The sequence below is a fragment of the Brachyhypopomus gauderio genome, chromosome 2, assembly GCF_052324685.1.
Source record: "Brachyhypopomus gauderio isolate BG-103 chromosome 2, BGAUD_0.2, whole genome shotgun sequence".
Taxonomy (NCBI): domain Eukaryota; kingdom Metazoa; phylum Chordata; class Actinopteri; order Gymnotiformes; family Hypopomidae; genus Brachyhypopomus; species Brachyhypopomus gauderio.
In genome coordinates this window covers 26,275,554-26,289,767 of record NC_135212.1, presented here as the reverse complement: position 1 = coordinate 26,289,767, position 14,214 = coordinate 26,275,554, and the positions used below count along the sequence as shown (strand labels likewise).

The window sequence follows — 14,214 nt, the reverse complement described above, 5'->3', positions numbered from 1 at the left end:
ACTAGTTACCATCCTCATTCTGAGAGTACTATATTAGAAGAGCTGATTTATTTTAATGGAGGGCAACTCATTGAGCGAAAGTCTTCGCTGTTAAGAAGAAATAGTCTCTTCCGAAAAGAAAGAAAGGAAAAAAAAGATCAATGGCCTGGAAAGGAGAAATGATTGTTCAAGCCCATCGCTTAATTGGCTTAAAAGCCTACTGAAGAGGCAATGCTTGCCAGTGAGCCCTGTCAAGCTAGCATGCCTGATCTGCATAAAGGTTTAATTATTCGGAAATATGTAAAAGTGTATAATCTTTGTGTAATTTATGGTCTCCTAGATGGTCACTGATCATTATGCTTAGAAACTATTGTGAAGCTCGGCTGGCTGTTTTTTTCTTGCTAATGAATGATTCCTGATAAAATCATGTCAGTGGCCTTAGCATACAGACCAGGTATTCACGAGAGATAGCAGCCCGCAGTAATGGTCTTTGTGAACAATAAGTCTGGGGTTCTGCCAAAACAACAAGTGTGTTCAGCAAACAAAAGCAGAGAAAGAAAGAGAGAGGGGGAATGTAGTCAGTGATGTGATTAATAGCAGTCAGGCTCTGTGTGTGTTTGTCTTGGTGTGGCTGTGTTAAACGTAAAGTCTTTGCCAGTTTGAGTGAATCTGTGTAAGAACAGGACGAACTACAGAGCTGAAGTGTGTGTGTCACATCCAGGTGACCCACAGAGAAGTCCCCCTCACAACCCGATAAATATGGTCTTTCATAGGTAAATGTTTACAGAATCAACACTGGCACTCTAGACTGGACCCCAGCAGGATATTAGCAGAGATAATATCACTGGGTGTTTTTATTTTCTTAATTTGTGTTTTACTTTCACTGTAGTACCTCCAATTCAAATATGTTCAATCTAAACTGAGCATACAGGCAGAAGGTTGAGATTTTTACACCTCATACTGACCTGAACGTAACCTTGAATCCTCACCTTGTCCATTTCAATGGGAGTGGATTTTCACCAAATCTGTGATATTTTATCCATTATTTCCAGATGGAAATTGCAAACTCCAGGTGGAATAATGTTGAATAAGTATCAGATGATTGGAATTGAAATGTAGCACATTTCCAGTTTGTCAGCAGGGAAAACATATTTTTTAGAGAGCCAGGAACATATACATGTAGATTGTGTCAGGTACTTTTTGAATACCACTGCTTGGTATGATATACCAAATTTTTTTTTATTATGCTGTCATCAGGATTAGCACAATTAAATCCAGTTGCAACCAATCTATGCTGCGCACTTAGACATTAAGCATGGAGAAGTTCCATGTTATACAACAGCAATCTTATCCCACACTGTGATGAGTGATTGCAGATCATTTGGGAAAGACTCGAAACCTTGATTGTAGCCAATTTCTGATCTTCCAGAGCTCTTGGCTAAGATACTACAATTACATCAGGGAGACAGTAAGAGAGAGAGAGAGAGAGAGAGAGAGAGAGAGAGAGAGAGAGAGATGTAACTGAAATGGTGTACTCACACTCTTGTTGGTCCGTTGCATCAGAGGACACGGGCTGGTGGGCGGTGGACTGTGCACTAGGAGTGTGTCTTGGAAACCGAGTCCAGATTCTATTTACAGCTTTTAACAGAAATCTGATTAAGGGAGGCATTTAAAACAGAGCGACCTGAAAGAGTGAAGAATGAGAAGTGGGGATGGGGGGCCAGAGGAACAGTAGCTTTCATTAAATCAGCAATCGATGCCAACGCTCCTCAGAGGCCATAAAATCCCAAGCTACTTCCCACATTTGTTTGCTGCTTGTCTACGGGGAGCTTTTCTGACAGAGAGAGAGGAAGCTTATGGTGCAATGTGCTGAATATCCTCATGCCGTGACAAGTTGGAATGATGTGTTGTACGTTCATGTGAAAAAAAAAAAAAGCTAATTTTGGCCATACTCATATTTTTTTAATTCAGACCCAAAATGAATGTATTTTCTTTTGAAATATTGCTGACGGTATTGATTAGTATTGTTCAAATTACCCTACTCATACTCATTTAATACTGGTCTCACTGACAGAATGTTCCCATGAAGAAGTTATGGCAGTATATTTTATCACCAGTGAACAACAGTCCCTTGCCTTCGTTTTAATAACAATAAAACACCCCCTTGAATGGGAACACATGACATTCACAGTCCATCTCCTGAGCAGAGACCATGGGTTCTTCACCACGGAGACACCCTTCACGCAGCTTGGACACCTGCTCCACTTGCTCCACCCAAATGCTTCAAGTGGAGGAGAGGTACCTGGACTGCTGGCTGCACTGGGCAGCGCTGGGTGGAGAAGACCAGAGAAGTGTGGTGGATAGTGTGGTACCAGGGCCTGAGATGAGGGCACTGGAGTGTGGCATTACTGAGGGACTTTCCCCACAGGAAGGTGCCCATGCCTTGGTCATCACAACCCTTCGTGACCATACAACAAAGATCTCCACTCCTCTGTCTTTCTGCAAACTAAGTCTGACTGGACCAAAGTAATGATGAACCCCTTGCCAGCAGAGTTTCAGCCAAGAAAGCCCAACAGCCATGTTTCCTTTAACTTTCTGTGTTTCTGTTTCTTCTTTGCTAGAGCACACAAACAGTTCACTGACGGCTCTGTTAACAGCTACACTGATAAATGACTCGGGTGTACATGGCTTCATCTGCTTATGAGGCCCAGTGCAACTTTCCCATTCCCTAAAACTCTCCCCCTGGATGTTGCTTTGCCCTCCATGGGCGGGCCAGCCTACGTGATTCTCCTGTTTCAGCAAGCAGTGCTTTCCCTCCTCACAGCGCTAATGATTGCGCAGAGCATCTGCCATCTCTGGTCTTAGCGATTATTCATGGCACGACGCCACAGACAGATTCTCCTCAGAGCGAGGCTTTCAAAGCTGAAGAAAAAACAGGATCATTTTAATACTGGTGAGAGAATGTTTGAAACTAGCATTGATAGGGCCAGTTAGTCTGAGTTTGGTGGAAATGTAAAGACTTTGATACCACATGTGAACTTTATGGTGAGAGTTGGACTCACAAACTATGAGATTAAGCTGTATTACATTTGTCATCTAATGAAATTCTACTTGGCTAGTGTAGTACCTTGTGCACCCTGCTTGTCTACTGTGATTTCTTCCTTTCCCAGTTTTGTTTTTAATTTTTCAGTTTGCAGTCATCACACAAGTCCCCCCCCCCCCCCCCCCCCCCCCCAATCCCTCTCTCTGAACTGCACTATGAGCACATGTGGTTAATATTTGTCTGCTTCATTACGGGAGTTTAGAGTGAAGGGAAGAGAAATATTTATGTTATGAGGGTGTTTTACAATAAGATCGCTGTTCTTCTTGTTTGGACGGTTCCGCAGGTGCGGATCTGATGGCCCGGGCCGATGCCTCCATAAACCACAGCAAAACATTAAACAGCAGATGTGCTCTCAGGAGAGGTGCCATTATAGCTAGCTGGAGTACTTCGCGCCCTCACTGCGGATTCATCGAGACTGTAACTGGAAACTCTTACAGACTGCACAGACGTTAGAACAGAAACAGGGACTGGACATTGGGCTTAACCAGCTGCTCCTAAGATGCCCCTGAGAGAGCAATACAGGTTTTTCGGCCTGACCCTCCGGCCAGTGCCAGTTTCACAACACAGAGGATGTGATTGGAGGAAAATCCCAGGCGTGGGCTAATGCACATGAAGGCCTCTATCTTTGCATTTTCCCTGCACTCTTCATGAGTGAACTAAAATGACAGAATTTTAGTCGATTAGCCTGTGAATTCTCTGTGTTCAGTCTCTCACTTACTAAACAACACTTGCTCCAGAAATCCAAGCATGCTGGAAAACTGTTGCCAGTGAGCTATGCCACTCTGTCCGGGCTGACGGTGGCTTGTGGCAACCAGGTGATGTCACCAGGATCATGTACCTCACTGCTGCTCCCGAATGCCTCCATCACCATTGCCCTTTATGACGCTGAAACACCATCGCCTTCTTGCGCAAGCTTTTGCTCAGGCAGCCTGATGGATGGTTACTCTTGCTCTCTTGGCACCTGAGGCTGAAATCACAGCAGCACAGGCAACTTTCCTCTCACTCATTTTGGTAGACGTAGTTTTGATTTTCCTCCAAAGCTAAAAGGGGTTAATTTAAAAAGGGGTGTGCTGACATTACTTACTGGCGCTGTTACCAGGCTGATGCAGCACTATAGCTTGGACAAATTTGTTATGAACATCCCAGCTGCACATTTTATAGTAGTAATACAAATGAACAGAATCAGGATACAAATAGCACAAAATTAACTGCTGTGACACATGCGGTTGTCCAGGACGCAAAATAAGCTGTGTGAATTAATACAAAGGAAGTGCATCGTACTGGCTAATGTAGTCAATAGATGTCCTTTAAAAATGGTGTCAGTGTGGCCTTTTAAGAAGGTTGAACTGCTCTTATTATTATAAGCACAACATCTCCCACTTGCTTATCCATTGTAATTACATATATCCCCTGTCCCCTCAGCCATTAACACGGTTAGAGGCCCTCGGTTGGTCTGAAACCAGTGTTCATTCCAGTGCCTCATTTAGCTAGTACATCATTTGACTGCCCACAGCCCAAGGGAGAATGAGTATTCACTTTAAAAGGTAGGTTAAGCTGATGGTTAACAAAGAACGTCTCTGAAGCATGTTTTAATTTCCCCAATTACCTGTATTCTTTCCGCTTATCTTTTCATTGAACGTCCCCAGAGGGGAAAAAATAGAAGAAGTAAGAAAGAGAATGAAGTGGAACCCCTGAAGAGTTTAATTACTGATTGGAGCTTCTACCAAGGCTCCTCGATGCTCGTCAGAAAGTCTGCGATGCCTTTTAATGCCCTCCCCCGCTGCTTTGTTTTATATGCGTAAAGGATGCAAATGAGCCACTTAGTAACCACATCAATTACCCACCTGGTCTCTTATTAAGGTAATTGTGTTGTTTGTAGAATGATCGTTACAAACAAGCGGAGATGAACGGGACTTGGAGCAGCTTAAGATTGTCGCATTAGAATGTGCTGTGGAACCAATTAGGGCCAAAGGCCTTCGATTTTGAGGCAGATGGGGAAAAATGAAAAGAGGTACGGAATAACAACATGAACTCATTGGTAGCACACTGGGCACAGAGCATGGGTAATGACTCCCCTCACATATCTGCTCCTCTCCTGCTGAAACCAGACAAAAGGTTTAATCTGCTTCCGGGATGGGGGAGGTACCCACAGCACCTCTGTGCAGGGAACCCATGATGCATACAGTATACACACACATGTCGCGGCACATGCTGCAGCCCGAGACATTTGATTGGACGACGCCGGATAAAACGTGGAGCCCTCCTTTTACAGCTGCATAGCGTCTCACTGCCCCCAACATTTATCACTTGATTGATTTCTTCAGCTGGTATTCTTTTGCAGCCCAATGCCAGCTGTCTGTCATGACACAGTCAACAGGGAAACATATCTAACCGATGACCTCGTGTTTCTCAAGAGTGCATCACACTAATATTTGTCTGTACACATGCCCACTTCATCTCTTCCAAGTATGCACACACGGAAATGTCCAGACTCATTTAAGCTACTTTTAAGCTAAGTCCATTCCAACCCTATATTCATGTGCCCGATCCTGTGACCCCTGTGACCCCTGTGACCGTCCTTCAAAGAGAAAAGGCAAAACCACACATGTCAGAACAGCAGCCGCAATTCACATTGATCATTTACGATCCTTTTCTTCCAGCTTCCACATCCACCTCTCCTTTGCATCCCTTCTTCCAGACCAGGTGCGTAGGCAAGCGGGTCTCGGTATCCGACTCTCTTCTATTTCTGGAGAGGTGACGCTCCTCGCATGAGCCGACCTCCATATAGGGCGGCCGCGCCGGGTATCATGACCTCTGCGCACCAGCCAGGGGCCGGAGACCTGGAGGAGATCTGAACACCAGGGTGAAACCGATCTGCCATTACGCTGCTGCCGTCCTCCCCTTGATTGCCCAGGAAGCGACGTAGCCTCATCCTCCGAGCGTCTTTTTCCAAGCCCATTCATGGCATAGGTTACGGAGATGACCCGTGTGACATCCCATGGCAACGAAACCCGATCCTTACCGGAAGGAGGGAGAGCGTCTGTGTGGGCGAGTGTGTGTGCATGCGTGCCGTCTGCTCTCAGGCTGGGTCATGACAGTGCAGACGCGCAAGTGTGGGGATGCGTGTCTTTGCTCACTGGTGGCTGCAGTGCCCATTGGTTGTTCAAACCACACCAACTGCTTACACGTATAGTGGAGTGGGAATTGTAGCTCTCTATGAAAGCACACAAAGACTCTGACCGGACCATCTATATTTAAGCTGAATCTTAACAGAAATAAAGAATGAATTATTAATGCGTTTTAGCTGTGCTCTCAGACTGCATAAGTCACTCTCAAACCCTCAGTTTAAACATAAGAATCAGATCTCTATTCCATGTGTGACAAGATATTGCTGGCTAGATCATATTTCTTTAAATCTATATCTTTGAAAAAATAAAGACCAATAAAGGTTACTGTCCAAGTGGTTGATCAGGGCTTTAATATTGTATTGCGTCAGTGAACTAAAAGTATGTAAAGCTGTCCAGTATTTCACAACCAATTATACCTGCAACTTATTGTTTTAGATGGCCTTTTGCTATACATAGCAGACGGAAGCTAAATATTTTTATGTTGATACAGGGGAACCCGTTTAGTTAGCTGAACAGTCTTGGCATGATTGAGGTGACATTTAAATTAGATTTATAAATTTGATTGATCCTCAGCAGCGTGTCATGGGGAACAGGTCAGAGGTGCGTCTGGGTGCACTCGCATGTCTTCTGTGCTGTTGGGACATACTCTGGTTCTCTGGTGCATGGAAACCACTCGTGTGCTTCATCATTAGGAAGAGGAACTTTCCCAACTCACCCAAAAGCTGATGTTTTAAAACATCGTTGGATGATTAATTGCCTGGACTTGGCGAAAGAAAATATTGATGATTAAAAAAAGTAAATAAATAAAAATAACAAAAATTTGGTGCTTTCACAAAAAGGCACTGCAAATTTCATTAAAGGATTAGTAGGAACTTCTTTTGCCACATAAGCAAAATAAATTTACACAAGTGAAAAGTTTTTCCTTCAGGTATTTAAGTGTCCATGAATTTCCAGGCTGGGTCTGTCACCACAGAATATTGGCAGAAGGCAGCAGCGGATGTGAAGTCAGTACCGCGCAAGCGTTTCTCATACCCGTAATGCACGCAAAATGCATTTTTGACTGTAGCGAGTGAGGTTCAATCAATAAGTTCCCATTAAAACCAAACGTTAGGAAATAAAACAAAACATCCGCAGCCTGAGACTCTGACTGCAGCTCGGCTGCGTTTTGCTTTTCATCTCAGCGATGCGTTTGAACTGCGCTGGGAAGGGTGGCGGGGCAGGCATACAGCGGGACTTACCCCGAGGGTGAACGGGGCAATAATAGCGACAGGGTTCAAATGGCAGAGAAATGCCTTTTAAGTTTGGGGCTTGGGTCTTTAGCTTGGCACCTTCGTTCCCTTCCATAGTCCTGCCAGAGGCTTGAATCTCCTTAATGAAAGAGGTCACGGTGACTGCTGACCAGACAATACAGAGTCGTCCCCCAGCAGTGTAAAATATGTGGAGTCTTCCCTTCAATTCTTTCATAAAGTATACTGGAGACTCATGGCGCAGAGTGTTTGAGCCAGAGACTGTAGGCCTATATATAAGTGGCTGGCTGCAGTACAAATTTTAACCCCGCCCATTCCCATGTAAGTAAACGGGCCGGACGAGAAAATTAGAATTTTTATTACACGTAAAATAAGTATTTTGAGCAATTATATTTTGTCAATTTTATAACACCCCATTGCGTTAGTATCTCTCCCAGTGTTTTTCTCAACGATAAACAGATTTTATAGAGGTTATTAAGTGTTATTTAAAGGGGTGTGGCGATAAGGTGATTGACAGTTAATAGCTGCGTTGGTTGACAGCTAATACCAGACGCTCAAATGTGAACGCGCTCAACATCAAAGCTCTCGACAGCAAAAACTCTCGACAGCAGTATTAAAACCTTTTACGTTTGTTTATTTTGTAAAACGTCAAAAGTTTCTATACTGGTGGGCGTATCCTAACGAATGTCGGGGCGGAGATACGGTCTCTGGCGGAGATACTGTCCTGCCTACCGGTTCTAATGCGCATGCTCTGGCTCCAATTTTCATCTATTGCGCAAGCGCATCCAAGATGGCGGTGTCCGTGCGCCCATCTTGGTGGCTTCAAAAGTTCACGATGGGAGTCAACGGCGACGTACCGTCCATTATATATACAGTCACTGGTTTGAATGCGTTTTTAATGAATTGTACAAGTCTTCGATAGGTTTCAGGAAGTTCGTTGTTGCACTGAGCATTGCATTTAATCAGGGGGGTTCTTCTAGAGCTAACAAATGACTGATTCTAATGTAGCCACAATGGAAGCTCTTTCAAATCTGCGGTGGGTTTGCTTGTGAAACGAACGTGGCGAGAGATGCGCGTGGCTACGCATGACACGCGAGCCTCTTGATTTAAAAGCATTTTTAGAAAGAAGGTAGAAAGGGTTTCAAATGAGAGCAATCAGTCCAAACACATGGGGAGGCGCATGAGCCTTTTTAGACATGAGGTGCCTGGGGCAAAGCCGTCATCACTGGGTCGGAACCCTGCGTTTCCTTTAATTCACTGAACGATTTTGATGACTTTATGAGCTAATGTATTAGCATACACGTTTACTGGGACCAGACCAGGGTGAAGGCTGGTGTGGAGAAGGAACCAGTAAAAGACTCACGTGTCATAGAGCTTATCCGTTAATCCTCATCGTATTATTACTGCACAGCTGGATAGGGTTAGATTAAAAACATTTTTTTCTCCTGCAGGTTCATGAATTAAGGGGAAGAGATTAGTTTGCCTTCGAGATTAGAACGGCCCTCCTGATATATAGTTAGGAACACCAGGGCTCAAAGGAAGGTGCCTTCTGGGTCTTTGGAGAAAAAGTCTGGCAGTCCAGAAAAACGAATATCTGTGGATCACAGCTAAATTCCCATTTCATGATAAAACTGCTAACCAGTAATTGGTTATTTTATGTGGTAGCATGCATCAATTAAAAGCTAGATTTGCAACATTACACTTGTCTCTATGGGTAACCTAAGGTCACGACCTAAGGTCATGTGAAGCAAGGGGAAGTTGTTTGGTCATTGTGTGGATCACTAGCTCCTGTAGTCCTTATCCTGTCCTGGGCGTCACTGCACACTGTGTGAACACAGGCTGGGTCGATGCACTACAGTGGCGAGAAGTACATGTTTGTCTACTGCCACAAAGGAGAGAAGTGCAGTGTGGGATTTATAGTTGTGGCCACAGTGCAGGGGACCTGAAGTAAATGACTCTTTGCATGTTCAGCGAGCACTCATCACCATGAAAACCATTCATCAGCAGTGTTGCCCCTATCCTATCCCCCTACTCCCAGTACAAATATTAGTGTGCATGTACACACACACACACACACACACACACACACACACACACACACACACACACACACACACACACACACACACCTTAATTTAATATTCATAACAACATAACCTTGAAGAATAAAATGCCAGACTCATTTAAATGCTAATTTGTTTGTTAACATAACATCAAGATTCCACACGGGACAGGTTACTGAACCAGGCTGTCACTTGATATGTATATTTTATTCCACTTTGTTATTTTTTATTGCTATTTTGATTATGATAATGCAAAACACTAAATAAAACATTAATATAAACAGGGAGGGCTCTAAGAGCCTCTGTTATGCATTCAGGTGTTTATGACCAGTGGGAAGTTGTGCATATCACAAATGCAAAGAGAGTGGTGTGGTGAATTGTGGTGAATGGTGAATGTCAATAGAAGCTTTAGCAGAGCATACCTTCTACTTTATTTGTTTGTGTGTGTCTGTGCATATATTGTGACCTCTGTACTTTGAAGTCTGCTATTTTTTTACCCAATCCTCCAAGCCGTAAACACGGATATATCTACACCCTCTCCATCTGTAATGCAACCGAGGTGATTGCATTAGGGTACACAGGTGGAGGCACACATTTAGACTGCCTACATCTGACTCTTAGGTTCTTGCTTATTTGGACATAGGCCCCAGTCAAAGCAACATACCTGCACAGGGTAGAAACCCAATCCTGCTGCTGTTGGTTTAGGTGTTGGCTTGTGGTGAGTGAGGGTGGTTATGATGCATTAGCGGTTAGCGTGATCAAAGCAGTAGAGCTGAGCGCAGTGCTGCTCTGGAGTATCGCTCCATCCAGCTCTGTCCAGCTCCGCCCACCTCCGTCTGGCACGGGCAGGCCTTGACACAAAGCGCTCTGCTGTTCTCAGTGCGGGCCGGGCCGAGGCCCCACGTCTAAGGGAGAGTAAACTGCGCAAACCTCAAACGCAACGATACGCATGTTGTGTGCCAGGAATGTTAACAGGAAGTCCACTTTAGTGTCAGGGAGAGTGTGTGGATGGGAGGGGTGTGCTGTTCGTCTCCAACTCCCATTCTATGTCTCCTGCAGAAATGGGATCTGCTTATTTGGACGAACCCCCCACCTCCCCCTTATCCTCCCCCCACACCTCTGAGTATGTTCGTGAAGCTCGAAACGTGCACTTGTGTTTACCGCCATACTTAACGGTTCTCCTCAGCAGGATCACCTTGTGCAGCTCCAAACTGGAGCGTGGAAACAATGAAGGTGCGACACGCCTCCTCGCTGAAGGCAGACACGGTAACGGTTTACTGCACGCGTGTTTTACTGCACGCCTGACCATGCATGTGTACATAAGTGTGTTTGGGCGCTGCGTAGGTGTTTAAGGATGTGTGTGGTCTAAGTTAAAAAGCCTATTAGGGCCACCCTGGGTCTCAGCCGTCTAGATTGGTTTCATACTACCTCGACTCCCACCCTCAGAGGCTGTGTGTGTGTGTGTGTGTGTGTGTGTGTGTGTGTTCATGGGTGTGTGTGTGTATGTGCATGTGTGTGTACATGTGTGAGAGCCTCTCCATTTTCCTATTTTTTCTTGGAGAGGAATGGAGCCCACGTGGAGAGACCCTCTACACACGGAGACGGAAAATACCCTGTCTGTGATGATCTATGGTGTACGTGGCCCACGCGCGTCTCTCTCCTTCTCTCTTTGACTTGGGCCCCGTTCAAGCTCCACTCGCTATATGTCAATGTCACGCGCCATTCACTGAAACATATGTCGCCCGTTAAACATCTCGAGCTGTCTGGGCTGTGTTAACACATTACAAGGCTATAAGAAAAGCATCTTCTGAATGGCTTGTGTATTTCTCCAAGTCCTCCCTAAGTCTGCCCTGAAAGTGGAAGTATTTCCTTCCATGCTAGTGCTATTTGAGATGTTTGGACGATTAGGGTGGCGGTTTCAATACCACAGTAATAGCACCCCCTTAAAAGTTAAATGGACTCATGGATTCCACTGTTGCCTACACTGACTCCATGATTATGGTCATTAAGCAGACTGCCATAAATTCAGAGACTCCAGACCCTCTGTACCACTCATCAGAGTGCCTGCAAACCCAAACAGGTCCACAGACGACTCAAGGACATGGAAGGGAGGAGCCTCTGTAGAGCCCCACCCCTTCAGTCATTTTCACGGTGTTGAACTCTGTATGCATGATCACACCCAGTTCTGCCTGGCTTGGCTTCATGTTACACAATTTCACATCACATGTTGTACATTCTCTCTTTCTCTCTCTCTCTCTCTCTCTCTCTCTCTCTCTCTCTCCCTCTCTCTCTCACACACACACACACACACACTTACCAGCAAAAAACCCCAAAAAACAGGTGTTTCCAATGAAACAGAGGGGCCACGGTGTAATGGTAAGTGGCAGGTTTCAGGTCAGGTTCCCTGTAGGGCCCTGTCACCCAGTGGTGGAGCTGGTGCTATTGGCGTGGGGGAGAGGAAGATGAAGAGGAGGAGGGGTTGGAGAAGGGCTGAGTAGGTGGGGGTGTATTTACAGAACCAGACAGACTTGGAGAGGGACGGAATGGGACCCACCCTGTGGCTCAGGGCGTTAACAGAGAGGGGATTGTGTGCTGCTCCAGCGTGGGTTTGATCTGACAACCCTGTGGGCCACACAGTCAGTGCACGTCCAGCCCCTGCGCCTGCTCCCCTTAGCAGCTGCAGGGCTGTCAGATGTTATATTTAGTTACTTCTGACTTCTCTTTGCACTTTATATGTAGTGATGAAAAGATTTTTCTTTTTTTTTGGGTTCAACTTTTTATTTTTACAATAGATATGTAAAAAGGTAGAGCCAGTAAATGTATTGCTCTGACCTTCAGCACACTCCACGGAGCTGGATGTCTTTATCAGAATTCATATCCAGGCAGGAGAGTCATGCACTTTCTCCTGCCGGCTGAGCAACTCCTGCCTGGGGAACCCGGACACTAGCCCGAGGGCGGTGGCTCCTTCAGGAGAAGCTGCCCGCGCCCCTCTGCCCAGCTGCACAGGGACATGCTCTCCAGGAGGACCTGCCATGGCCAGCCATGACAACCTGTTTTGTGGTGTTTTCCTCGTGGTGTGGGGGGGGGGGGGGGGGGTGTGCCGACCCTCTGGCCTGCAGGACACTCAGGACACACAGAGCTGGGTGCAGATGTGGAGCTCTGTGACTGATACTGTGATTGCTGCCAGCCAAAAACCTTCCTTTGCTGCCAGCCATAAACATTCCTGATAGCACAGGCCAAAAGGTCCACAGCAAGTGTTTATGTGTGTTTGTTTTTTGTTTTTACATATACATGCCTTTCGCGCTAAAACATGAGGCATTTTTTATGTTTACCTTAAGACATAATGTTTAAAGATAATTCTGGTGCAGAGGAAAAAAAAATTGCTAGTATTTTATTTAAGTCAAATCTTACATATTATTCCAGTTGTGATATGGTTTCCATGAAAACATGTTTTCATAGTTTGTGGACCAATGTGATCCAATTTGATAATAACAAAACAAAAAAATATCAGAAACAGATTTATGTACCACAACAGAGAACAAAAATATAGGAAAGGTCTATAACTATGTAAACATCTGGATGGCTTTTCTGTTGTCAAAATGGTCCTCAAAGCCCTTTCACACAGGACGGGATATTTGTTTCATGGGTTCCTTGTTAACCATGAGTATTCTCATTACCAGTGTTTGTTTGCAAACAAATGGTCAACATCAGTGTGGTACGAGATTTCACAGACGGTGCCTTGCAGTTCAAGGCAGCAATTTACAGACACAAAAGGCTTAACGTATCTAACGTATCTAAAATTGAATGTGATTTGAGTTTACAATTTCCTTTATAGAAAAGCACTTAGAAGGCAAACATGCCAGATTAGCCCTGACAATTTCAGTAAGAGGCATAATTCCTTCAGCATTAATCATGGGTGAAGACACTGTCAAGCTTCTCCAGGTTGTAATAAAATCAGTTTCCATGTGATTGCTGGAGTATATGTGTTCTGGACATGCCTTTTATTTAATCCCACTCCACAAGGCACAGCCTGTCTAAGCATGTTGGCCGTGCAGTTAAAGAGCAAAGTGCCTGTGACTATGGGCCATTAGCTCACTCAGCCTCTCGCCTCTGCCCTATTCCCTGTCCATTTAGCTTGCTGTTTGGACATCCTGTGGACCTTAGTACCCGACCGTACCAGCGCTTTATCGGGCACATTTCCAATTGGAATGCCTGACACAGGATCCAGGAATGAACAGCAGTGTCAAAGTCCAAAGGGAGCTGCACACACATGAGCCTCCAGGACAGAGAACAGGCTTCCAGCGTCCTGCCCGGTGCCGCGGGAGGGGAGAGCAGGTCATGATGTCCAGACGACCCCTCCTGTCAGACCGCTACGCTAGGATATGCGTCTGCCGCTTAAAACAATCCTTGGACTTTATGGCTTTGGTTTTGACTGCATAGGAAATAAAAAAAGGGAAAGCAAACTACAACTCATGTGCTTTGAGTTCTTGTTCAGATACTTTATAGATTTCGGGGGTTTTATGAACTGCCATATTTCAGCAGCGTCTACTCTGATGCTGCAGCGAACAGCACATGATACAAGAAATGATGAATTCTAGTTTCAGACTATGAGCTTTTAAAGAATTTACTGCTGATGTGCATGTGCAGCTCCCGAGGAATACTCACCAGAACACTATACATTTATGATGCACTGA

At 45.1% G+C, this 14,214-nt stretch overlaps 1 long non-coding RNA gene across 1 annotated transcript in view; it reads left to right on the top strand.

Moving 5' to 3' along the window:
- The window catches only part of LOC143495558 (uncharacterized), a 42,854-nt gene extending 29,085 nt beyond the window's left edge, over window positions 1–13,769 (top strand). Inside the window, exon 4 of the long non-coding RNA XR_013125593.1 lies at window positions 13,655–13,769. This is a non-coding gene — a long non-coding RNA (uncharacterized LOC143495558). The remainder of the gene's footprint in view (window positions 1–13,654) is intronic.
- Window positions 13,770–14,214: the final 445 nt, after the last annotated feature.